The following is a 26,473-nucleotide window of genomic DNA, read 5'->3' on the forward strand; positions in this document are numbered from 1 at the left end:
TTCTGAAGCCTCTTTGGATAGTCCCAAATCTTGTGCCAAATCATTCAACTCATGCTGATCAAATCCCTTACGAACTGAATCATCTTCAATTTCAAAATCTTCATTGTTGCTGTCACTTAGTTCTTCACCATACTTCTGTTTTTCGAAAGAGGTTCGTTCAATGAAAAGTGGCACTGGGATTTCAGCTGAATGAGGCACTGGGCATATATCTGATGGTAGACTAGGATACTCTATTTTACATTTACTTTTCTTGTTCTATCCTGACGTTTTCACTATACAAAAGTAACAGTCACTTGAATGATCTCTGGGCTCTCGCCGAACCATAGGTATACCAAATGGCAATTTATCACGTGTTCCCTTCATCCACATCTGTAAACTCTCAACACACTGCTTGCACACCTTGTGAGAGACCCAAGACTTATATTGATCACCAAGTTTTACTTTAAAATATGCAAAATAGGCTTGCCTGACAAATGTGCTGGTGTTTGTCTTTTGACTGGGAATGGTGAAACTGCCACAGATATAACAGTGAATCAGGGTTGTTTAGGCACTTATAATGAGAAATAGCAGAGGCAGATATGATCTGAAGGAAAGGAAATATGTACGTATGTAAATAAAAATATTAATTCTGCTAATTCCTTGTATACAGATAAGAACTCGGACTACGCTTCGGAATACGATTCACAATATAGAGCAGCACACAACCTCTCACCACACTGTCTCATGTGTAACTGAAAACTTAGACAAGTATGAACCTGTCCCTGGTCTCCAAGGTCGTCCCCCACCCCTCCCCACTTGAAGGAGGTTTGCTCTCAGCCAATAGGAGAGCACTAGTGCTTCCCTCCATTGAGGCTCCATCCAGCCTAGAGTGGTCGCATTAAGATAAGCTGCAAACCCTGGCTTCTGTGGCTAAGTGGATTGAGCATCGGTCTGCGAACCAAGTGTCGCTGATTCGATTCTCAGTCAGGGCACATGACTAGGTTGCACGTCAGGTCCCCAGTTGGGGGCGCGAGTGAGAGGCAACCACACAGTGAAGTTTCTCTCCCTCTCTTTCTCCTTTGCCCTCTCTCTAAAAATAAGTAAATAAATAAACTAACAAACAAATAAATAAATTTTTTTTAAAGATAAGCTGTGCAGAAAAAAACTTGACATGATAGAATGACACTAACTGCAGTTTTGAAATCAGCATGCCTTTAAGTCTAAAACAGCTGAAAAAGTGAACTCAATAGGAATTATGTTAAAAATTGTTCCCCAGTGTTGTTTCTTAACCCCTGTACCTTTTCCCTCATTCTTCCCCTTCCCCCTCCCAGCTGATAACCCTCCAGATGATCTTCATATCTCTGACTGTGTTCCTGTTCTTGTTGTTTGCTTAGTTTTGTTTTTCAGATTCAATTTTTGATAGTTCTGAGTTTGTTTTTATATCAATGTTCATAGTTTTAATCTCCTTTTTCTAAAATAAGTCACTTAAACATTTCATGTAATAATGGCTTGGTGATGATGAACTCCTTTAAAGATTCTCTTTTTATCTTTAGCCTTTGCCATTTTAATTACAGTGTGTCTTGCTGTGGTCCTCTTTGTGTCCAACTTGTTTGGGACTCAGTACTTCCTGGACTTGTATGTCTATTTCCTTCACCAGGTTATGGAAGTTTTCTTTCATTATTTTTTCATACAAATTTTCCATTTCATTGTCTTTCTCTTCTCATTCTGGCACCCCTATGATTCAGGTGTTAGTGCATTTGGAGATGTCCCAGAGTCTTCTTATACTTTTCTTGTTTTTTAAAATTTTTGTTTCTTATTTTTATTCTGATTGAATGTTTATGTCTTTCTTATGCTCCAAATTGTTTATTTGAACCCTGGCTTCCTTCTTTTCACTGTTGGTTTTCTGTGGATTTTTCTTTATTTCACTTGATATAACCTTCATTCCTTCCTTTATGTTGTTGCTGTACTCAATGAGTTCTCTGAGCATCCTGATCACCAGTGTTTTGAACTCTGCATCTGATAGGTTGGCTATCTCCTTTTTGCTTAGTTCTTTTTCTGAGGTTTTGTTCTGTTCTTTCATTTGAGCCATATTTCATTGTCTCCTCAATTTGACAGCTTCTCTGTGTTTGTTTCTGTGTATTCGGTAGAGCTGCTTTGACTCCCTGTATAGTGCACCTGTTATATTGTAAGGGGTGGAACCTTAGGCATTCACCAGGGTGGGGAAACATGCTTCATCGCTTTGTGGCTCTGTGTGGAGGGAGGGCCGAGAGAAGGGACAGTGCTGCTGCTTAGCTTCTGCAGGTTTTCTCAGCACTTGCCTCATTTGCAGTCACTTCACCCACTTTCTATATGTCATTGGCACCCTTCCAGCTGTTGCCCTAGTAGTGAATGCCAGAATGGTTGGGTTAGCATATGTTCCAAGTCCTTTCAGGCCCTTAAACGGACTCTCCTGGGAAAATGGCAGTTTCTTCTGCCACCCAGAGCTTATGGGGCTTTATCTTCCTTGTGCTAGAACCCTGGGCTGTGTGGTCTGGCTTGGGGCTGGGATCACTCACTCCCAAGGTATCCCTCCCAATTTTTATTGATCACACGTGAATGTGGGATGCCCATTCTGCTGGCTGCCACTGCCTCTCTGCAATGCACTGCATCTTCTCGCCTTTGCGCCCTGACTCTGACTCTCCACCCCTCCTACTCACCTGGATGAATGTGGCTTCTTTAAATCCTTGGTTGTTGGACTTCCATACGGTTCAATTTTCTGGCAGTTCTGGGTGTTATGTGTTTTGAGGTTAGTTGTAAATCTTTTTGTGCTTGTGTGAGGAGGCATAGTGTGTTTACCTGTGCCTCCATCTATACTGGAAGTCTGAAACTCTATATAATGTAACTATAATATCTTTTTTATTTATTTAAGATAATTTGCATATATTTTCTTCTTTTGTGTGACTTATCTTTATTTTTTTAATGATCACTTTTAAAGTAAAATAGTTTTTAATTTTGATGAAATCAGCTTATCAATCTTGTTTTCTTTTGTGGATCATGCCTTTGGTGTATATTAAAAACTTTTCAGCTACCCAATTCATGAAGATCTCTTATTTTCTCCTAGATATTTATTATTTTATTTCTTGCATTTAGGTATACGATCCACTTGATTTAAATTTTGTGCATGATATAAGGAATTATTTTAAATTAATCTCTTTGAATGTGGATATCCATTTGTCCCCGAGCTTTTGTTGGAATGACTATTTTTTCCTCATTAAATTGCCTTGGTATCTGTTGAAAATACATATACAACCTTGATTATTATAGCTTTATAGTGTATTTGAAATTTGGTAGTGTGAGTTCTCAAACATTTTTCTTTCTTTCAGAATTGGCTGTGCTAGCTCCTTTGTCAGTATGTCAATATAAATTTTTGAATCCGTTTGTCAATTTTACAAAGAAAGTCTGTTGGGATTTTTATAGGAATTGCATTTAATCTGAAGATCATTTTGAGGAAAATTGCCATTTTAACAGTAGTGTTGCATTAACATGTAATGTCTTTCCATTTATTTAGATCAGAGATTGTCAAACTTTTTCTTAAAGGGCCTGATAGTAAATATTTTATTCTGGTGACCTACTCAGTCTATGTTATACTTAACTCTGCCATTGTAAGGGGAAAGTACTGTGGATAGTAAGTAAGCTGAGACTATGTTCCAAAAACATTTTATCTGCAAAACCAGGAAGCTGGGCTATGGGCCATACATTGTAGACCTCTGGTTTGATAATTTAAAATTTTTCTCAGCATTGTTTTTATAGTATTGAGTGTACAATGTTATACTTATTTTATGAAATTTATTTTTATGGATTTTATTCTTCTTGATAATATCGTGAATGGAATTGCTTTTTTAATTTCCAGGTTATTCATTGTTAGTAAATAAAAAATGCGATTGGTTTTTATATATTGTTTTTGTATTCTATTACCTTGCCAACCTTGTTCATTGGTTCTAGAAGTTTTTGTAGATTTCTTGGACATTTTAGGGACCTCTTTCCTTTTTGTCTCTGTGTTCTGAGACTTCACATTACATATCTTGGTGTGGGCCTGCTTACATCCATTGTGTTGAGCTGATTTTCCTGTCATCTATAAGAAAACTAACAGAGGAATTCCTTTCTTGAGTTTAGAGGATTTATTTTGTTGCTTGCCTTTGTAAGGAAAAATAAAAGAGCATAGTTATGTTATTATGTCTCTGCTCAAAATATCATAGGAAAAATTTACAGCAATAATGGATGTGATAACATTTTAATAATACAGATTATCTGTAGATTCATTTCTTTTGCCTGTGGCATAAATACATAAACAGCATTAGCAAAGTATGGTTGTTTAGGTATGTGCTATTTATGAGCAGATTTGTTTTCTAAAAAAAATGCTGGATTAAGGCACATCACATGTGCCATTTTTTCTGTTTCTTCTGTGCATAAAACTGCTTTACTGATTCTTCATGCCCTTAACAGCATATTTTAACACTAGATTGCTTTTATTTTTCTCTCTGTTTACATTACTGATTTACTCTTTCCCCTCCCCAGTAGTATCAAATTGATAAAGCCCTTGTTAAAGGAGGGGAATAGAAAAGTCTTTAATCAAGTTTTAATAGGTAATGCAGTTATACTGAGTTAAAGGAGGGTTTGTAAGGTGCAGGGAACTCATGCCCAGCACTGTGGAGTGGTCCAAGATTCAGTCTCTGACCTTAAGAATGTACATCTGGTGGCTTTTCTCCATCTTTCTGTGAAAGCATGTGATAGTAAACCAGGCTGTATATGTCTTTTGGAGTCTAATTTTAGTGATTGTGTATTTGTTCATTTCTTACTTTATTAATCAGTTTATTAATTTATTCAGCAACATTTATTGAGCACCTGCTATGCATTGATTCTGAGAATACAAACAAGATAGCCCTCTTAAAAGGTAAGGATTCCATTTGGAATGAGATAGAAATAATTTCTTATGCTGCCCCCTATTGAGCTTGAGAAATGGGCTTTGACTCAGCAGAACAACTGGGTTGGCAGCAGCTGGTTCCACCATATGTGCAGGTCCCTCACTCCCACAGACTGATAGTCATGACCTTGACCGTTTCTCAAGTCCATGTCTTCATGTCCATCAGGGCAGTCTGGTAGAGTCATTGGGAGTCCTGGACTGTCTTCCAGCTTACCCCAAATCTTCTTCATTATTGACAATACATTGGGGTAGGAAGAGTCTCTTCTGTCAGGCTTTGCTGTACGTATCAGATAGCGTTGTCACTTTGTTTCTTTTCTGTTTCAGCTACTCCCCCCACACATCTTATTTTATTGTCATTGATTTTTTACTACTGTTTAACTTTTTCTTAACCTACTTAGATATCTGTTTTCCTCTCCAATTTATAAGTTCTTAAAATACTGGGATAGTATGTGTTATTTTGAAGTAACTTTGAAATCAGCAGCAGTACTATTATTATTTAGCTTTTTACAATGCTCAGAAGTTTTCAAAATACACAGCAACCCCACGTCAGATGTAAGTACTTCTTTTATAGATTTAAAAAATAACCCCCAAAAAGCAAAACAAAAAACACTACTTTGTTTCAGAGAGATCAATGATTTAATAGTGAGTTTGAATTATTTATCCTGAACAAACAAAAATGACAAAACGGCCATCTGTTTATAAAGGTGATGTGTCTTTTCTAGAGTCTTTGAAGGTACAAATAGAGGAATCATGCAAACTGCAGTATGAGGGCTATAGGTTAGATATAATGAGAGCTCTGTCATAGGGAGGTTGGTAAGACTGAACTGAGTGACTAAGAGGATGAAGAACTTTTTAATTTAGTGAGTAAATTTTCCTTTCCTTGTAGGATTTTAAATATAGCCCTCTTAAATGGAATAGATTTTTGGGATATCTTCTGACAATACAATTATAACCCTAAGCGTCTCTCAAATCTGTTTATTTAAAAGCAAAAAGAGGGAGAGGGGAATCTGGATTTTAAGTACTTACTTTTATTTAGTTGTGTTAGGATAGAAATTGAATATATGTTCATCTTCATTGACTCTCTCAGGTTAAGCCTCTGACAGTTGAAAAAGTGGCAGCAATGAAAACAATTATGACAGTAGAATTAGAAAGGTGATTGTTATGGGGGTAGAGGGGAGTATTTTATTTTTTCAATGTTAACTACCACTCATTTAAAGTTAACTTAGTCTGGGTAACCTTTCAGTCTCATCTGCAGATTATAGCTCATTTAGAATTTTGCTCATTGACTTCTAACCCAAACCAAACCAGCTCAGCACGCTGCGTCTGTAGCAGGGCTACTGTATGAGCTTTAGGCTACATCTCCAATTGATTTCCTCTTCTTACGTATGACTTTTTAAAGACCCCTGGTAAGCCTTTCTGTTAATGTATTTTGCTCCCATTAACTTGGCACAGATGGGCACACCTCTGATTCTCAGTTTAATGGTAACTTCTATAGCTATTTCAGTGTGAGTGCTCCCCCGAAAACTAATCATTTAGTCTTTGTATTTATTGGAAATTATTCGACAAGCACTATGAGAATACCTTTTTCCTCTCATATTGGAAGTTTTTTAGTGTAAACATCATTAGCATTTTTATGTTTTTCAATTTTAAACCCAAATGCTGTATAGACCATTTCATAGCCATATTAAAAACAAAAAACAAAAAACAAAAAACTATTGACCTCTGTCCAGATTCTTCCCAGGTAGATGAATCAATATGATCCTTATTTTTAGCATCTCAGTAACCCTGTGGTAAGTAGCCCTTAGCAGGATGTACCTGCTTCTTTCTTACACTTACTCCTGTTTAGTTCTTTCCTTTCAAAGGTGGTAGATAATGTCTAGGTATCTGATTGCTACTTCTCTCTTTGCCTCTGTAACTTTACAATGCTCTACCTTCTGCCCATAGTCCCCTTCGCCTTTCCACTTTCTCCCTTTAATTTCTGCTCATCCTTAAAGATTTAACCTTAACCCTGCTTCCCTTTAACGTTCATTTGCCAATCTTCACAAATTCTCTATTTGCCCCCCTCCATTTCCATTCCTGTTCCCATTGCAGGTCAACATGGGGCCTTTCTTTGTATAGTTGACTCTTGAACAATATGGGTTTGAACTGTGTAGGTCCACTTATAGGCCAACTTTTTTTCAGTAAGTATATTTAGTACTGTAAATGTATTTTCTCTTTATGATTTTCTTAATAACATTTTCTTTTCTACAGCTTACTTTATTGTAAGATTATATTATATATGATACATATAATGGACAAACTACATGTTAATCAACTGTTTATGTTTTCTGGGGGGCTCAAAAGTAATGCATGGATTTTTGACTGCATGAGAGTCAGTCCCCCTAACTCCCACATTGTTCAGGGGTCAGCTGTATTTCTAAAATGCTTTGTGTACATTTCCAGTGCTATTTCCATACTTCTATGGTTTCTGACTTTCTTTTCTATTTCCCCCACTAGATTTTGAGCTCCTTAAAAGTAAGAACTGTGTTTACTCAACTCTGTACCCCCAGTCTTAACTCTGAAAACATAATCTATAAATGTTTGGTGGAAGAAAGTGAGGTGGTATATTATGTATATACCTCTTCAGAGGTGTTGTTTATTCTGCCTTAGATCAGTGCAGTGGATGTGAGTCTTCATAATAGACCGAATGACAGCTAGCGAGAACTTTTTCTCAGGCCTGCTGACAAAGCAACTTATCCCTTAGTACAGCGATTCTCAAATCTGGGGAGCTTGATACAAATGCAGGTCCCTCCAAGATTCACATTCAGGCTGTGTGCTGGGTGTCCGAGTTCTTCAGCCTGAAGCAGCAGCCTAGTGATTCTGTGCAGGGAGTTGTTAGCCACTTTCCAAGGAGCACTAGCTCTTGCTGGCTCCTCTCTGGGTTCCTGCTGCCCATGAGGACTTGGACACCTCAGTCATATGCTGAAATGCCTTCTTTCTCTACCAACAAGGCCAGTGACCTTCTTGGCTGGAATGGTAAGGGGAACATAGTCCTCAGTTCTTGTAACAGATATTGAATACAAGTAAAAGTTTTAGAAAAAGAAAATGAGATACAGGTAGTGAATTCTTTTATAAGTTGAATAGTCGCTTACTAATTTATTCATTGTGAAAGTGTACATTTTAAGAAATTTGTTTAAATTAAACAAGATGTTTCTGTGTGTAACGTAAGGTTTTTGAATTTAATAATGATTCTTTCCACAGGTAGTCACCCATTATTAACTAATCCTTAAATGGAAATTTTAAGCTTGAAGTAAAAACATATTACTGCAGTTGAAGAATTACCATTGAAGCTTCAGAAGCCCTTATTCAGGTGCCATTCCATTTCTGAGAATGTCTTCATGATCGCTGCTCAAGAGTTTTTCATTGTAATATGTGTGAGTGCTTGAAACCGTTCCTGCTGCTTGAGAGCTAATAGCATTTATTTATGAGGAAATAGGTCTGAAATGTTACTAAAATACTTTTCAGTGAACTATAGTCTCCTTTGCTAGATCATCTGAAATGTATGTTTCTGATATTAACAGTCTTAATTTTTTCCCCACATGTTATGTAGTGTAGTTGAGCAATCTAATTTTTTTTCAGTAGCTTCTTTTTCCCTCATAGAGGCATCTAGCAAATCACCATCTCATGGCTAGGTTTTCTCATTGTAAGATAATGAGTGTGAGAATTACCATAAAATTTTGTTTTAGGAGGCTGTGAATATTCACATGGTATTCTGGGCTCTTCCAATGAGATAGGATACCAGAAGAAAAAAAGTGCCTTCATTGTATATAAGATAGTAGCTATCAAATAAATATTAGTTTCACTTTTTTGTTCTTCCTGCCTACACACACCCACCTGATTGCCCTCAGATGAGTTGCTTTATAACTGTGGTGGCTCTTGAGGCCCAGATGTTCACGGGCAGTCCTACTTCCAAAGATTCTGTCTGTTTTTTAGAGTGTGCTTCTCAGTTTGGAGTTAGTGTCCATACTGCGGGTACTTACTGTCTGCATCTTTTTCTGGACTCTCATCCTTGGATGGCTTTTATCTTAGTTCCTCATTCAGAGAGTGGTGTCTTGATCCTTTTAGTACCTCTAATACTGGCATAGAGAAGGTCTTAAAAATATGGGCATTTTGTCCAGGGGTAATCCTGAAACATACAGTCAGTGTTACCTTAGTTAATTCTGTGAATTTAACTCTAAGAACTTGGTCAATTTATTTGAAAAGTACAGTTTCACAGGTTTAAGAGCAGGCTATGGGAAATTTCTAGGTCCTAATTTTGCCCTGCCCTTGCCATCAGGATAAACTTAGACACATTATATAACCTCATTGTGCCTCAGTTTTCTTATTTGGTAAAATGGGGATGATAATACTAATGTTTATCTATTAGGGTTTTTCAAAAGATTAAAGAAGATTCTATATGAAAACACTTAGAATAGTTTTTGGCATACAATTACATTTTGCTGACTGTTAATTTGAAAATGATAATAATGTTAGTAGTATTATTGTTATTAGTAGATTTCTTTAGACTTTTCTGTGTCCTAATTAGTAAAATAAATGGGGTTGCCCTATGAAATTATTTCTAGGATTCCCTATGCCTTTACCATTTTACAGTTCTATGGCTGTAGATATGCCCTTTGATGCTAATAAGTGTCATTGCCTTAAGAAAGTTATCAGAAGGGAATGATAAGCCATTTTTCAAAACATTGTTTTCTTAATAATGTGATTTACTTCAGAATTCTATTAACTAGAATACATACGGGTATAATGTTTGTCATCCATTTTCCTTATTGAGAGACTGAAGCCAGTAGTTAAAACATAGTCACTAACCATCACAACTGGAAGGGACCTGGGCTCCATCTTCTATAGAAAGTCTGTGATATTCTCAACCCAAGGTTTCTGGTGATATGTTACACACATCAAGATAAACTCTTCAGAGCTGCAATGTAGTGGAAACCCTTAGCGTCAGCAACATCAAAGTTGATGATTTTCTAAGTGGTATTTCTCATCTTGCAATACATTGCAAAATAATGTCCTTAAACTGTGAAATATTGGACATATGTAGTACCAAAGTTATCTTAATATTTAGAGCATGACAACTAGATCCCCCCATCCCCTGGCTTATAATGAAAAAATTTAGCCATGTATTGAAAGAATTTTTGTGGTAGTAATGTTGTATTTTATTATAATGACTGAATTCCTTTTTATATTCTTATCAAGTATTTCATATTTAGAGAGAACTACATAAGGGTGGTCTATAATATTATAGGAAGAATACTAATTTTCTAAAATATGGTATGACCAGAAATCTTTAAGTCTATTTCAAAGGGGGCCATTTCATTTATAAAATTAATGTCATTTTGAATAGCATTGTTGAGCTTTCATCTTTTTCCTGTGTCTATGGTTAGGTTCCAGATTCCCTGCATAATTTGTAAACCATTTTATGTCCTAACACCTTCCACAAGAAAAGAATGCTGCAGTCAGTTCCTACTCTTTTTTCTTTTAACACTTTATTTGTTTGTTTATTTTATTTGTAGAGAGAGTGGAAAGGAGAAAGAGAGGGAGAGAAACATCATTGTGTGGTTGCCTCTCACTTGCGGCCCCAACTGGGGACCTGACTTGCAACCTAGTCATGTGCCCTGACTGGGAAGCGAACCAGCAACACTTGGTTCGCAGGCCTACGCTCAATCCACTGAGCCACAGCAGCCAGGACCAGTCAGTTCCTATTCTTATTCAAACAATTCCTGTTCTTAAGAATGAAAAGGTAATTTGATCTGTCTTTATAGGGTAGTGTGTGGGAGATATACTTGTGTAGTTCATATTCCTTTCCAAATAATGGAAGTTATTGATTTCTATATCTGGAACTTGTATCTGTAGATACAACTATAGATTTGTAATTGACTTGGTGTCCCGTAACCCCCATATCTAGTTATTGTGTGACAGGAAAAATTTGGAGGTATGTCTTTCTGACAATTTCAGTTTGTTGGATTCTAGTTATTTTAAGTCTTATGGGATTTGGGTCCTTGAAAGGACCAGAGACTTACACACATGTCTTGACAGAACTGTCTCTAGCCATTGCTGCTTCCTCTGTTTCTTGAGGGCACTTAGCAGCAGCCCCATGGTCAGCTGCCCACCCTGTTGTTTTCCCACCTTCCCCATTACCACCGCACAGCCCACTGTGCTTCCTTCCAGTGCAGAGCTGTGCTCCCTCAGCCCCATCTGCTGTACCAGCTCACAGCAGAACCGCTCCTCCTCCCTGTCTGAGCCCCATGCTCACTGCATACCCCTCTGTTCTGTGTCCCTCCTGGCATCAGCTGAGAAGACTCAGTGGCAGAGGTGACAAGTGGCTAATCTTGCCACTGGGTAACCTCTTGTTGTTCTCCTTAGACCACTGCTCAGGCCTGAGAAAGCCCCTTCTGCCCACTCCATTATGTCAGAATCTGGGAGCTCCCTGTTAATTGCTGCTGCAGCAAATCACAGACCATCTGCCAGCTCTGGATTTGGGCATGCAGCATATTCTGAACATGGTCCTTGTGTTCCTTATTACCGCTGGGTTTCTCAGTGACACTCACTTCAAGGGTAAACTGATAATGTTGCATGCAAAACTTAAAGGTGATGGATAAATATGTGGTCTTTGCTTCTAAAAATTTAAGGTTTGGGTTTGGAGGAGGAAATTTATAAGCTAGGGAGTTTTCATTATTTTGGTTTTCTTTCAGGACCTGGATTCCATGATCAACAGCTTTTTTGAGTCCAGTCTCCTCAGAATTTGATTCTACTCAGTGTTCTTAATGGTTAACATTGTTTAGTGGTTAACTCGATGAGTTTAAGATTTAGATGGCCTGGATTTGAATTCTGGTTTTGTCACTTATCAGTGATGTGACCTTCCACAAGATACTTATTTTCTCTCTTTGTCATTCTCCTCCACTTAAAAATGAGAATAATATTGATACTGACTTTGAAAGTTATAAAAATTAAAGAATGTTGCACATGGAGCAATTAGAATAGTTTCTGACACAAAGTTTAATGAATGTTAGACTTTAATATGTTATTATTTAGTATATTGTTATTATTACTATTATTATCATCAACACCTTTTCAAAAGAAGTTAATTTTTAATAAGGAAGCAGAATTTCTTCAATATACTGTTCTATTTCAATTCTAAGCTGAACTTGTATTTGGAGTTGTTTAAATGTTGTTTAAGGTCATCATTTACATAATGAAAATGATAAGAGTGATGTTCAAATAGTTTCTTTTTCTTTGCTGCATAATTTTTTTGTGTTATGATTACTAAGTACATATAGACTCAAAAGTGGGTTTCTTCTGTTTTAGAGTAGGGGTATGGGTTTGTTCCAAATAAACTCATAAATGAAGTCGGGAACTAACTAGTGCTATGAATGTGAAAAATTCTAAGAAAAAGGGGCTTTCTTTTTCACTCGCGTCTTCTAGAAAACAGAGCAATCAGTAAGATCCTATTTGAATCCGGTTTTCCCCCTCTTATCCTAGAAGAATGTGAGCAGAAAGAGACTCCTTTTTAAAAAATCTTTTTAAGTTTTGTTCATGATGTAAAAATTGAGCACTCTTAATTTTCTGAGACCTTTCTTACTCTTTTGTAAAAAAACCTTAGGTACATTTGAATCATCTTCATACAAGGATATTCTATTATAGCACCTACCTAGTCTATTGTTTTCTGTTTTCTCTTCCTCTTTCCTTGCACCTTTCTCCCTGCTCTCACTTTTCAGTAAATGCCATCTAAGCCAGAGCATAAGAATACTTGGTAACAGTGAGTGAATACTGTGGTGAGATTTCAGACACTGAGATACTGACCTAGAAGCAGCAGTAGGGGGCACTCGGCCCCTCATTTCATAACAGTGGAGCATACACCAAACATCTTTCATTTGAGGACCTAAAAATGAATTGCACATATTAATTAAGTTTTGCTGAGACCTTGTTCAGTTATCCAGTGCGAAGTGTCTGAAATAAGTGGATCTTATTTTAATCTTGGGGAAACTGGCTATAAGAGAGAATTTCCTAAGACTTCATAGAAGAGTCAGAATTTCAGTAATAACCCAGGAATCCTTTTGCTTTCCCTACTCTGACCAATATCCCAGATATTTCTTCATTTAAGCAGAACCGAAGAGAAAACCCAGGAATTTTAATTTCCTCAGAGTAGTTCCTTTATGCAAGGTATATGAGATGTATGCTTTAAATAAATCACATACCCACAACACTGTAAGGCCTATTTTAAAATTAATCCTTTTTGTAAGATAGTTAATCTAGTGGCTCTTTTTTTTCTTTAACCAACAAAGACCCTTAAAAAAGGAAAATAAAAAATAAATAGCATTTCTGGAATCTGTGCAGGCAGATCATATTTTGTGTGATCTTGTTCACTCATATTATGTGGTGATTAGAGCAAGGCTTCAGTCAGCTGGAGGATTCCCCAAGGCAAGGTCTCGTCCCACCAGTGCACATGGCGTGTCCTGTCTAACACCAGGGCGACTTGAGAATTGAGCCCCGGGAAGCTGCAGTGTAATGCAGCAGATGAGCACTGGTGGTTGTCATGGAGATCGCTAATATTGCTGAAACTCAAAGAAAGGGCACTTGCCTTAGCTCAGAAGCCTGCCTGAAAATGAATGAGAAACAAGTGGAATTTAGAATAGCCTCTCAGCTAGTTGTCCTACGTGGAGTTTTAATTTCCTTTTCTTTCCTCTTCCTCTTCCTTTTCAAAGAATAGATTGAAAACAAAGCTCTGTTATAAAGCATACTCAGGCCTCTCTGACCTCTTGTCAGTCTGACAACCTTGGAACGGATGTATATTCATGATGATGCATGACTAATAGGATTGGGGATGGGAGCCTTGGCAAGGCGTGTGCCGGCCCTTCTGGTGCCTGTGCCCCTTGTCACTGGGATTTAGTAGGCACCTTGGGATTTGTCTGTAGCATATGCGCTGCTGTTAATGATTGAAAAATTACCACAACAATTAGTCACGGATCGCTAAAGGCAGGGCCCCCAAATGTGATGGACAATGTGATTAAATCCATGTATGTGACAATTAACTCTCCTGCAGGTTTATCCACCAAGGAATGTGCCCTAGGGGTGAGAGCAAAGGGGAGTGAGAAGGAGGAAGAAAGGGATAACAAAAAGGAGCAGGAGAAATAACACTGAAGAATGGATCTGATACAGCTGGCACTATTGGTCTTAATTTGATCCTGAATTAATCACAGCTAGATTAATTCTGGTTTTATTGCACCTTTCTATTGCCCATTTATTTATATCTCCCTTAATTTTATGGAGGCATGACTGATTAAATTCTGCCCATGCCATGTTTTTAAAAATTTAAAATCAAGTCTCTCGATTTAATGCAGTGTTCTAGGTGGTCCAAGGTGCAATTATCTTGTAAAAGCTAAGCAGACACCAGACATAGCATGTCATGAATCCCCTTAGGTGTCACAGCTGACTAACCCAGAATAAATATTTGTTTGCCCAGTATTCTGCCTAAGCAAAAAAGCAGCCTTGTGATGTCAATCTGCTTCTTTATTTGGGTGGAAGAAATAAGAACCCACACATACACACAACTTTGTTAAGTAAAAGGAGCACAAGTGCAGTTTATGTCACATACAAAATTTTGTGCACAAGGAAAAGCAGTGTTAATGTTTGGATGAACTGTCTACAAATATTTGTTTATAGCATAAAAGATTAATGCTTATATTCAACATACATGTTTATATGTGGGACCATGTTTAACCAGATGTACTGTTCTTATTTTCTTTGTATTAGTCTTATTTTTAGAGTTTTCATATTTATGTACAAAACACTGCATTTAAATAATGCCAAGGAGGTGGTATCACAAACCAGCATAAATAAGCAAAGCTTCATGGTTTGTAATTCATATACCTTGCATGCATGTATGAGTTAAGAATTCTGAACTCCTAATTCATGAGAGGGCATCTAAAGCTTTAGGAAATATTGAATTATATATACATAGGTGGTTTTTCTTCTGTCAGTGTTCCTTAGGATTATTATTCTGTTGCTCTTGTTTACAGTGATTTGGTAGAAGACTCAGTTTTTTAAATTTGCAAACTAAAGTAGATTATCTTTGTCACTTGCATTTTAACCCTATCTACCCAGGCACAAAAAGATAGAGGATCTGTTTATGATGTGGGCATCAGTGTTTTTTAACATAGTAGTAAATGCAGATAATCAGCACAAGCAAATATCTTACTGCTTTGGTAGGACAGCAGTTAGATACCCCTAGAAACTTGCATCCCTAATGGCTGATATCACCACTTTTTAGAGCAGCAAACAAGAAACCAGTCCTAGCTGTGGATTATCCCCCTGTTGCCAAATTTATACTTACCACGTCAGCCTCCCAATAACCAAGCCTTCAGTTGTGCCAGGAATTAATGTGAAGTTAGGAAAGCATTTCATTCATGAAATATCTTTCATACCAAAATAAAGTAACTACATGCTTCTTTTACTTTATTTTTTCAATTACAGTTTACATTCAATATTCTTTTATATTAGTTTCAGGTATACAGCATAGTGGGTAGACAATTATATACTTTGCAAAGTGTCCCCTCTAGTATTTCCAGTACCCACCTAGAGCATACTTCTTGAGACACCATGTACATAAACCAACTCAAAATGGATTACAGACTTAATCATAAGACCCCAAACCATAAAACTATTAAGAGAAAACACAGGGGAAAAGCTTCTTGACATTGGTGTTGGCAATGATTTCTTTGGATATGATACCAAAAGTGCACACAACAAAAGAAAAAATAGGCAAGTGGAGCTACATAAAAATAAAAAGCTTCTGCACATCAAAGGAAACAATCAATAAAATGTAAAGGCAACATAGGGAGTGGGAGAAAATATTTGCAAATCACATAACTGATAAGGGGAGATGTCCAAAGTATATAAAGAGCTCATATAATTCAATGGCAAGGAAAACAAACAACCCAATTTTTAAAATGGTCCAAGGACCTGAATAGACATCTCTCAAAGAAAGACATACAGTGGCCATCAGGTATATGCTCTCAACATCACTAATCATCAGGGAAATGCAAATCAAAACCACAGTTAGATCCCACCTCATGCTTGTCAGAAATAGCTATTATTAAAGAAAAAAAAATGTTGGCAAGGATGCAGAGGAAACCCTTGTACACATGCATTGTTGGTAGGAATGTAAATTGGTTCAACCATTATGGAAAGCAGTATGGTGGTTCCTCAAAAAATTAAAAATAATACTACCGTATGATCTAGCAATCTTACTTTTGAGTATATATCTGAAGTATCTCAGAGAGACTCCCTATACTCCCGTGTTCATTGTAGCATTATTCATGATAGCTCAAATATGGAAACAGCCTGAATGTCCATGCCCAAATGAATTGATAAAAGAAAATATGTGTATATACATTGAAATAATATTCAGCATTAAAAAGAAATAAATCCTGACATTTAGAATGACATGAATGAACCTTGAAGACATGTTAAGTAAAATAGGCCATACACAAGAAGACAAATACTTCCCGTTTTCATGTATATGTAGAATTTAAAATAGTCAAACTCATAGAAGCAGAGAGTAGTAATGACAGTTGCCAGGGGCTGACGGGAGTGTAAAGTGGGAAGATGGTGGTGAAGGGGTACAAAGTTTCAGTTATAAGATGAATAACTTTAGGGAATCTGATGCACAGCATGATGACTATAGTTGAAATATTATATTGCACACTTGAAATTTGCTAAGAAGGTATATCTTAAGTCTTTTCACCACATGCACACAAAAAGAAAATAGTAACTATATGAGGTGATAGATGTTAATTAGCTTTATTGTGCTGATCATTTTACAATGTACATGTACATCAAACATCATGTTGTACACCTTAAATATATACAATTTTTATTTGTTAATTATACTGCATTAAAGAAAATGCAAAGAAAAAAGAAAAAGAAAAACATGAAAAAAATGTGTGTAGAATATATTGCAAGAACACAGATCATTGTGGCAGCAACAGAGGCCTCAGATAATTTCATTAGTCTGTTCTGCGAGCAGATTTTATTTAACCTGTCTGTCCACTGGTAGCTTTTTCCTATTGTAATAAAATTCGAGGATGTTAGAGATAGAAATAATTTTCTAGATGATAATATATCTTTCACTTGAATGGTACTTTTACAAATTATTTTCTTACTTTCTGATCCAGGCCTATTTTGGGAATAAGCAGGGAATAGCCTTTCCATTTTAAGAAACAGGAAGCCTAGGGTCGGAGTTGATAAGTGTTCTAATAATTATTAACTGAAGCATGAGAAGAACTTGAGCCTTCTGTTTCCTAGCCCCTGGCTGGACCTGTCATCTCTTAATCTAAACCTGTGCTACCAATGCTAAGTAGAATAAATACCCAGAAGCCTAGGCAGGATGGAAGTGTTCACACCTCCATAGTTCTCTCACGTTGACTGAGGAGTCCCAACTTGCAAGTGGAAAACAACCACCATCACTGCTAAAATGGCTGGTTTTGGTGGTGAGTAAATTAATTCATCCGGGATAGCCTTCCCACCTAATCCCCTAAATTGGTGCTAGTTTAGGCTGTCTCATGACCTGTTCTGAGTGACTGTGAATGGCCAGGTGGTTGATCATTTACTGCTGGTGGCCGTGTGGCCATGCTCCTCAGGACTGCCCATCTCAGCCGTGGAGAGGCTGCTCAGGACCACCAAGTGAGTAAATCCTCGTTGCACATGCAAATATTTTTAGAAGTCTCTGGTCTCTGGTGTTTCCTTTACTATAAAATATACAAATTATTGCTGCCATCAGATATTCATGTTTATTTTAATATATACAAGTACTTAAAATTATTTGTCATATAGTAAAATGGTGGCTTCGGGGGATTCTGTCATACTTAACCTGTGAATCTGCATTTCCTGTACCTATTCGCTTAAGCCTTGTACCCACATTAAAGAAGACTGGGCTTCTGGGGTATGTTTGCTTCTTTCAATGCAGATCTTTTCACTTTTGATTCATTTGTTCCAACATCCTTATTGCAGCTACTGTATTTAGTTTGTTGCCTACAAATTTTGTTAAGTTTGTCTGCTCTTTTTTGTTGGCATAGTTATATTTTACTCATCCTATTCAAAGTCTGTTATCTTCTGTTCCAGTAGATACCACAGCATGGAGAGCATGGAATATGTTTTAGGAGTCTGAACTAGGGATTGAATTCTGCTTTCCTCTAGTATTCTGTCTGTTACCACTGGGCAGTCTCTCCTTGAAAACCCATGAACAGGAAGGTCTCTAGATATTCATCTAGTTTTGTCTCCCAGCAGGATAAAGCCATTTCTAATATGTGGTTGTTAATCTTTTAAATTTTGTTCACCTTTCTGATTCCTAACTTCTACTTTTGCATCTATAAAAGCTATAGCCTCTTATAACAAATGCTATGATAACTCAAATCTCTGTATAATAAAACAATTGCCAAAGCCCTGTGCAATGACCCAGTTCAGGTGATATAGTATATATAAAATGCCAAGATATTTTTTTGAAAGCATTCTGGTTTGAACTAACAGTATTGACTATCTTATAGCTTAATTTCAAAGGCTGACAACCTTAAAGCAGTTAAACCTGCACAGTCTCACCTGAGTATACCAGTCTGAGGTCAAGATATCAGCTAGCCACCTTGATGCGCCCTGTTCTAGTACAGCCCTCTGCTCCTGAGGAAGGGAGAAGGGAAGGACAGTTGAGAGACTTAGCTACCAGTAGCGTGGGCTCTCATATCTGTGTGTGGCTCCTCCACCTCCCCATAGTAGTAAGCAAGCATACACCAACCCAAGGCACATGTGCACACAAAGGCACAGACTCATGCACACCTGCACATGCCACACACATATACACATGCACACACACACCTTAGGCCTTAGTTCCTAAACCTAAAGGGACTAGGCTGAATAAGGGCAAATAATGGTTTGTGTAAAATTGAAGAGGGCCTGTAGCTGGGGGACTCCTCGGGCAGCTAGCTCTCCCTAGCTACAAATAAAGTGAGTAAAATTCTGGAAGATAAGTGACATGACCAGGGACACAGAGTGTCTACTGGAAGCTCTAGGGAGAAATCTTCTGAGACCCAGTTTAGTGCCGCTTTAGTATAGCATCTCAAGCACATGGTGAAAAAGATATTGCCAAGGGCTGTATTTAATGCTTTCACTGTTTGAGGCAGAATTTTTTTAAAAGTTAATTTCAGGTTTTGCATATAATTTGTTCTCTTTCTGATAATGAACTGTTAGGTTTTTAATCCAGCAATACATAAGCCTCTGGTAAATGGAGTATATGAGCCATTAGATTATCATTCCCTGATGTAGAGAAGATGAAGTTCTGGGTGAAAAGGAGGTTATGGTTATTAACTACTTCCTTGAGACTGGGGATGCCTGGGCAGCTATGACTGGGTTGTTAGGGCCATAGCGCTGCCAAGACTTGGCTGAAAACTCCTCCCTCCCTCCCCTCCTTTCTCCCTTTCCACTGAGCTTAGTACCTAAATATATCTAAGAGCAGATAGAGACCACATAATACATTGTATATCTGGATATCCACAAGGCATTTGATAAAATATCCCCAGAGGCCTTTGTAAGTACCATGGAGAAATGAGGGCTGGGGAAAATAATACATTTACTTAGATTTGTACTTATTTGGATAGATCTTTCCAGTATGGATTTAATATTAAACCTGCAGGAATATTTATAGTGGAGCTGGGCAGAGCTCTGCCTTCAGATTTGTCTTGCTCACGGTTTTTATCAATGACTTTGATGAAGACATGTTTATCAGATTGGCAGTTGACAAAAGCCTGGGAGGGACAGTTAATGTGATTAGTGACTTGATCTTGAATCAAGAAAACCTTGATAATCTGAAATGATATGCCAGAAATAACATGGTGAAAAATAGTAAGATAAATATAAAGCCTTTAAATTAGGTTTAAAAAATTAACTGCACAACTTCAGGGTAGGGAGAAATGGAGGATGTAATTTGTCACAAATTCAATATGAGTTAACTTATGATAAGGCAGTTGAAAAATGTAGATGATATTATAGAAGCACAAGTATGCAGTTCAAGGGAAGTATTCAGTTGAGCAGACCACATCTGGATGACTATTGAATAATTCCTCTCTTATCTGGGGTACCCTAGCCTTCAAAGATTACTAAATGGTATGTCTAGTTGAATGAGTTAAATGAAAATATTTCATTGCAAGGTGCAATATATAACTTTTGGATAGACTATTTGGTACAGAGAAATGACTATCTCAAAACACGTCTTGGGAAATTGTTAAAAATCTAGAGAAAGCCCTGACCTTTGCTGTCTCCTTCCTGGCTCTCTGCCACCCCACCCCTATGCTGAGATGTTTTAAGTAATTGTTACCATTATTAAACAAAGGTGTCTTCATCCTGGCCAGTGCAGCTCAGTGTGCTGGAGTATCATCCAGTACACCGAAAGGTGTGGGTTTGGTTTCTGGTCAGGGCGCGTACCGAAGTTGCAGGTTCAATTTTCGGTGGGGGCATGTACAAGAAGGCAGCCAGCCAATCAATGTTTCTGTCTCTCTCTGTCTCTCTCCTCCTTGGGTGAGGATTATATGTATATATATCTCCCAAAGGTGTCTTCTTTTGTCTTTATTGCTATCCCACTCTCCAGGTTTAACTATATTGTGAATCTAAAGTGTTTTAATGGTAGTCTCTGTAAGTAGGCTTCTGCAACCCCTATAGAGGCCTTGAAAAATAAAAACAACATTGTGTGTGTGCATGCACGTGCTAGTCTTTTGGTTGAATGCATTTTTCAAAATTAAAAATGAAAGCACTCTTTTAAAGTTCTCTTTTGCAGTTAGCCTGCAGCTTAGTGTTTACTGGCAGCAGAAAAAGGCAGTCAGTCCTTTATACATGTCTTACACTTACCACCCTTTCAATTCCCTTCTCTTCGCTCTGGAAAGAAAAATATTCTGGCACAAGCATCTTTTCATTGTCTCTGTTTAGAACGGGTACCACCTGCCTCCAAAGCCCAGGGGAGCCCTCTGTGAGTTCCTGCCCAGGCACACCACATGGTAATGCGGACACTGTGCCAGCATTCCTTACTAATAGGCTGGGGAGAAGGGGAGAGTCCACATGGGGGAGGGGAAGTGCTGAAGCGTCACAGCGCCTTTAGCCACAGTCACCTGTTTATTAGTTAGTTAATGGTGTCTGTGGTGTTATGAAGGGAGAATGAAAGATGTGCAGCATTTTGCAAATTGTCAGTTGAACACAGAGTGGGAGCTGTAATCACCACCACAGTTTCATTTCCTTCTTTCTCTTCTTTGGATCCCCTGAGTTCATTGTTCTTAGGCTTGAGGAAGGGGGAAGGTGACTAACCATTTGTCATCTGTAGCCCAGGATCTGTATCCATTAAGTTGACTCTTCAAAAGAGAATATAACTATGACATAATCTCCTACTACCAGTTCCATTGTTTTTCAGAATCACAGTCCTATTTATTACTTGATTTAGCCATGCACGACTTTGCAAGAAGTTCCTCTTAAATTTCTTGCTGGTTATTTCAGTTTATGCAGTCATTGTTCCCTAGGAATTTGGAGTGTCCATGTTAGTACATATTCTGACAGGGATGCCTAGGCAGGGCCAGAAAGGCAGGCTCTGTTGAAAACACAAGGCTGCTTATTAATACACCCTCCCCGTCAGCTTCATGGTGCCTGTTTCCCACTTGGAGATGCGGCCCTCACCATGGATTCTTGCTTCTCTGTTCCACATGTAAGAAGTGTAAGTATCCATGGCTATCGCTGGGAGACTGTCCTTGCAAGTTCCTTCTTGGCATGAATGAGTTCATCAAAGGCTTTTTTCAGTAGAGGTCTTTCCAGAGTGAGGTCCAAGCCTCATGAAATGGAAGGGAGGAAAGTCAAGGAAACATGGATTGTTTTCCTTAGAATTGGGCATTTTTTATTGGTAAAATGTGAATAATAATGTTTATCTCATAGGATTGCCAACTTAATTATTTTTTGAATCAGGTGGGAAATAAATACCACATTTCAAAAGTTATAGGAAGTAGAGTTTCCCCCCTACGCACATTTTTGTATATCTGAAGTCAGTATTTATCTTAATAATCATTATCATTCTTCAATTATTTTCTTTTGTAAATAAATAATAATAATGCAGCATCTTCTAATCAGGGATATTTCAGGTTTGATGAAATAAGATTTAACTGACCAGGGCTGATGCTGAATTAAATTAAGTAACATGAGGAATGCAAAGCTCTGCAAATGCCTATTTCCATTTGGTTGGGGCTGGGCCCTTTATCTTGTGCTTTGTTAGTGGACAGCATAAACATGGATAGAGACTTGGCCTCTTTACTTCCTAAATGATGTCTGGGTATGCGCATTTCTTCCTCTTCTTCCCTCCCTTCACTGTACATACAGGTACTGAGCTCTGGCACCCCTGGCAGCTTACTAAGGAGCAGGATTCCTAGTAGTGAAGGACAGTTTTTGTCCTGAGGGAGGTCATGGTCTAGTGGAAAGAGCCAGACCAGTGAACACACACTTAAAAGTCATTGTGAGGAGTGTTACAGAGTTCTGGAAGAGCATAGAGAAAAAGCCCCAGCTCATTTGGGGGTGGGGAGAATAGGAAGCGCTTCAAGAAAGATATCACTCAGGCTGAGTTCTAAAGGATGATAAAGAGTCAGCAAGGGAAGCTCACAGTTGGCACTTTTAAGAAATTGCAGTAGGGGAGATAGTGCTTGTTCTCATTTGCAAAGAAGTCTGCCTTGGGTCACTCCCTTACCACTTCCTTGCCTAGCTGGGTTCATCCATAGCTGTGATGGAAAGAACCATGCAAGCTCAGACTCACCTCTGCTGCTGGGGACCGCCTTCCACCTTCTGCCCTGGAGGTTTCTCCAGTTATGGGTGCTCTGAAGGCCCCTGTCCAAGAGCTTCTCTTGAAGTGCAGTCCTCAGCTACAGGAGTGGGTGTTGGTGGAAAGGTGCCCCAGGCTGACAATTCTTAGACATCTTCTGTGTGGTGGCTTTGAGATCCTACTGCTCACAGTAGCAACCTGATAACACACCTTTACTTTAGCTTTTCTTCTTTGATCACTCTCCCTGCATCCTCTCATCTTTCTGGGACCGACTTCCCCCAGACCTACCCACAACAGTCTTTGTGCAAGCTCTGCTTTTAGAGCAACCCAAATAAATTCATTACTGAAATGATTTTCACAGTAAGTACATAAAGCTTGTATTGAGAAGATTTAGAATATGCTGTAAAACTTGCCAACAAAGTGGGCCCAAGAGATGAAGAAGGGGATGTGTAAGTCAAGGAAGACTGTTAGACAAAGACAACCAAGAGCTAACTAGATAGAAAGTAAATATACACATGCATTTCTAAGCCTTTTATGATTTATATGGTAGCAAGCAATTTCAGTAGATTTAATTCAAACCATCAGGGCTGCAATAACCTAGGTAAGAAAGGAGATTTGGAAATTAAATTGACAAGCAAAGCTTTCAGGCAAACACATTGGTAAATGGCAAAGGGGAACGTGTGGAAGAAACTGTTCAAAAAATAATCATGAGTGAGTTGAATTTATGGTACTGAATTTTATTAGTAATTAATAGAAATAATTTGGTCATCATTATATGGCATTGGTGTGTTACCAGTCAGAAGTTAGAAGACAAATACGATCTCCCTCATTCATGTATTGGTACCTAGTAATTAAAATTGTGTGAGTTTCAGGTTTTAGATTGCAGCATGGTCTAATGAAACTTTTGATGATGATGAAAATGTTCTGTAAGCTGTCCATTATGGAAGCCACTAACCACATGTGGCTGTTGAGTTTAAGTTGCACATGAATGCAACTAAGGAACTAGATTTTTAATATTAGTTAGTTTTAATTAGATTGAAATGGAATAGCTACATGTGACCACATTGGCTACCTCATTGGGCAATGCAGTAAACAGAACATAAGAAAAGGATACAAAGTACCTAAGGCTCAAATATAACCTACAGGAAAATATGGGGACAGTCACTGGGCCAAGGGCAAAAAAGTATAGCTTGCCATACACTGTAAGTCCCAGAGGCTCCTCAGGTCACAGGGATCACAGAGAGGTGTGAAGGATGTCAGAGAGAAGACTTATATTAACTGTTTAGAGGGCATAATGAGTTTCCAAAGGCTCTCAGTTGTTGCTGCAAGAGTGGTGTCCTTCTTAATGTGCGTACCCACCTGAGGGCAGGTAGAAGGGGCAAAACTGTTCATACCTTTGAGGGGGCCTACACTCCTGGGAGCTATTTTCTTGATTTTTAGGGCCTTCTGTGAAAAAGCCACCTTATCCTTCAGAGGCTGTTCATATTCCAGAAACTGGTAGCAGCCCTGAAGGAGCCCTGTCCCCACCTCTCCCTCTGCACCTACTTAACTTGGTAGAAGAATAGAGGCTGGTTCTCCCACAGGGGCAGAAAACCCACGGCCTTAGTTAGCTATTCTGCTTGAATCAGTCAAACTTATATGGTGCTCATCTGTGTACCATTTGGTTCTTCTTCATTTCATTTTGTTTCAGCTTCTGCAGAAATCTTATTTTATAGATAAGTCAGTAGACTTCGAGGTGCCACTTCTTCGATGTAGCGTTGAGTCCCATTGTGTTTCAATTTTCTCCTTTGTAAAATGGGCATCCTTGCTCATGAGGCTGTTTTAAATATAACATGAAATAATGAATTCAAAAGAGATTATACATGTGTAATGTTATTTTGGTGGCTATCTGTACTGAACTTGATTAGGGCATATCTTGGTCAGCATTTTTTTGCCTTTGCTTAGACTGAAATACCTTAATGAAATATAGGAAAATGCTCATATGACTTGATTTTAATGTCCTCTTTATACTGTTAAGATTTAAACTGGGAAACTAGGTTTGACATTTCTTCCCAGGATAGTGATTGTGGTGGTTAGTTCTGGGTCTTTTTCTGTAAAGGGCCACATTTTAGGCTTTGTGGACCATATGCTATCTTTTTTTGCTTCTTCTTTTCTAAAACCGTTTAATAATACAAAACACATTCTTAGCTCCTGGTCATATAAGAACAGGCCCTAGCTAGATTTGGCCTGCAGCCTGTAGTTTGGTGACCACTGCTCTAAGGCTGCTCTTTCCGGTCCAATATGGTAGCCACTAGCTGCACGCAGCTAGGTAAACTTAAATTCATTAAAATTGAAAATATAATTACCTGGTAATCAATCACAATTGCCATATTCCAAGTGCCTAGTAGCCCCATGCACCTGTGGCTGCTGAATTGGTCAGCACAAATATAGAGTATTCTCAGCATATACAAAGTTCTGTCAGGCAGCCTGCTCTGGAGTGAGGTGGAATCCCAACTTGGCCACTGCCTGGTCTGATGGATTGAGACTAGTTATTTGTTTTTTCTCAGCCTCTGTTCATGAAACTGTAAAATGGATATTAAAGTATTACCACTCAAGGATGTGGTAAAGATTTAATGAATATAAAGTACTTAGCACAGGGCCATGCTGTGCTCAATAAATGTTAGCTGCTAATAAGATAGAGGCACATACATTTCTGTTGCTGTTAATTCTAACACAGCTTAATTTTTTAAAATTTATATTTGGAGGAAGGGATAATCATCCTTTTTTTAGAGGGCATTCGTGAAGCATGAGATTGCGTTTGGTTTTGGTTTTAGTAGTTGCCCAGTGAAAGAAAAGTATTCCTCTAAGCCCTGAACAGTGTTACCACTTAGAACAGGTGCCTTCTCATCTGTCATTTCTGTGACTTGTTTTCAATTTATATTTTGATTTAGGTTAGTGTTCACTGTGTGGTAATTTCATGAAAATTCCATGATAAATATTTGTTCATCTTAGTGGTGGGGTAGAGATAAAGGTTAGCTCAAAGGGGGGAATACTCTGCAATCACAATTTCAGAGTAAATTATTGTTTTACTTTTGCTTACGAAGGAGTTCTAGCCATCACTATATTGATTAGCTTCTCCTTCAATGCTAGTATAATACTTGTTGTTGAGCAACAAGACTTCTTTCATATATTGTAATGAACCAAATGTGATGTCAGGAGGCCAGTTTGTGGTGTCATGGGCTTCTTAAGCCTGGCATTCCTTTCTTTCATTTCTTCATGGGCAGCTGTCAGCCATACCTACATCATGTGACTGTATGGACAGGTCACTCTGAGCCAACCCTTTGCCTTTTATGCAGCATGATTTGTTTTTGTTCTTGCTGAAGACAGATCATGGTCTTTACATGCTAATATTATCAACTGATAATGGTAACATTCTAGTAAACACAAATCAACTGTTGATCAATTGAATTGCATGATTTACATAGTCATCTGGGCTTGTGTGTGTGTGTGTGTGTGTGTGATGTGTGTGCACGCACGTGCGTGTGCAGTATACATCGTACTGTTAGAATTCTGAGGGGGTCCTGCCATCGACAGAAACGCAGGTGGTTGGATGTTGTTTATTTCTGCCCAAGGATACTGATGATTATTTCAAAGAAGATACAAAGTGAGGTGTACATAAAAAGTGCAGTACTCAA

The 26,473-nt window shown here is 38.1% G+C and overlaps 1 protein-coding gene across 10 annotated transcripts in view; it reads left to right on the top strand.

The window, feature by feature from the left end:
* FARS2 (phenylalanyl-tRNA synthetase 2, mitochondrial) overlaps positions 1–26,473 on the top strand; it is a 582,942-nt gene that overhangs the window by 249,255 nt on the left and 307,214 nt on the right. The gene's annotated exons all lie outside the window — the stretch shown is intronic.

Source organism: Furipterus horrens, unplaced genomic scaffold (assembly GCF_987537825.1).
Source record: "Furipterus horrens unplaced genomic scaffold, mFurHor1.1.pri manual_scaffold_3, whole genome shotgun sequence".
Classification (NCBI taxonomy): Eukaryota; Metazoa; Chordata; class Mammalia; order Chiroptera; family Furipteridae; genus Furipterus; species Furipterus horrens.